Genomic DNA, 830 nt, shown 5'->3' on the forward strand with positions numbered 1-830 from the left:
GGTCGCAGGGGCGACGAGGCCGGCGGGGAGGAAGGACGAACTACCCAGACGCCGGAGCCGGAGCCCGCCACCTGGCCGCGAACACCAAATCTCACAGGCGGCGCGGGGCCACGGCAGGGGCGGAGTTACGGCGGATGGGCGGGGTTTCAGCCGAGGAGCCGGTTCTCATGTGACACTATGAATAAAGTAATGATAAAAGGGAGGTGCGACGGGGTTCCATAGTGTAGTGGTTATCACGTCTGCTTTACACGCAGAAGGTCCTGGGTTCGAGCCCCAGTGGAACCAAAGTAGCACGGTTGATTTTTCACTCTTTAAAGAAGAGAAGTGCTTTTCTTTCTCCCATTAATTTTTTTTAATCTTTATTTGTCTACTTTTTGGAATGTTTTTATCGCAGAAGCGTAATGACAGATAGCCACTCCTCCCATCCCTGCCACCCTCGCCCGACCTAGGAAACAGCATAAGTGGGGGCCTGGCCGTGTTGTAGTCCCGAGGGCGACCCCGCCCCGCCAGGGCCCTACCCCGACCTCTCCTTCGGTGCTCCGGGGCGACCTCGGGAAATCCGGCGCTCGTGGGAACCAAGATCACCCAGCACGGCCCCTTCCTTACAAACCAGGGCAGGCCGGCCCTCCGAAGCCTCCAACTAAACTATGGCAGTACAGCGGTGCTTTGACTGCAGTTAAATTATTAAAGGTTTATTATTATTAAAGGTTTAATTTTTTCAGTAAACTCTAAAATACAGAGCAGAGAAAACAATAGTTCTTTTCTTTCTAGTACTGCAGTAGGGTTTGTTAAAGAGACCTTCGTCTGTTTAATGAAGAATCCATACATAG

The 830-nt window shown here is 52.3% G+C and overlaps 1 non-coding gene across 1 annotated transcript; it reads left to right on the forward strand.

Annotated features, from left to right (window-relative positions):
* Nucleotides 1–212: 212 nt before the first annotated feature.
* TRNAV-UAC (transfer RNA valine (anticodon UAC)) lies at nt 213–285 on the forward strand. The gene has a single exon. It is a non-coding gene; the product is annotated as a tRNA-Val (tRNA).
* Nucleotides 286–830: the final 545 nt, after the last annotated feature.

This window comes from Delphinus delphis, chromosome X, assembly GCF_949987515.2.
Source record: "Delphinus delphis chromosome X, mDelDel1.2, whole genome shotgun sequence".
Classification (NCBI taxonomy): Eukaryota; Metazoa; Chordata; class Mammalia; order Artiodactyla; family Delphinidae; genus Delphinus; species Delphinus delphis.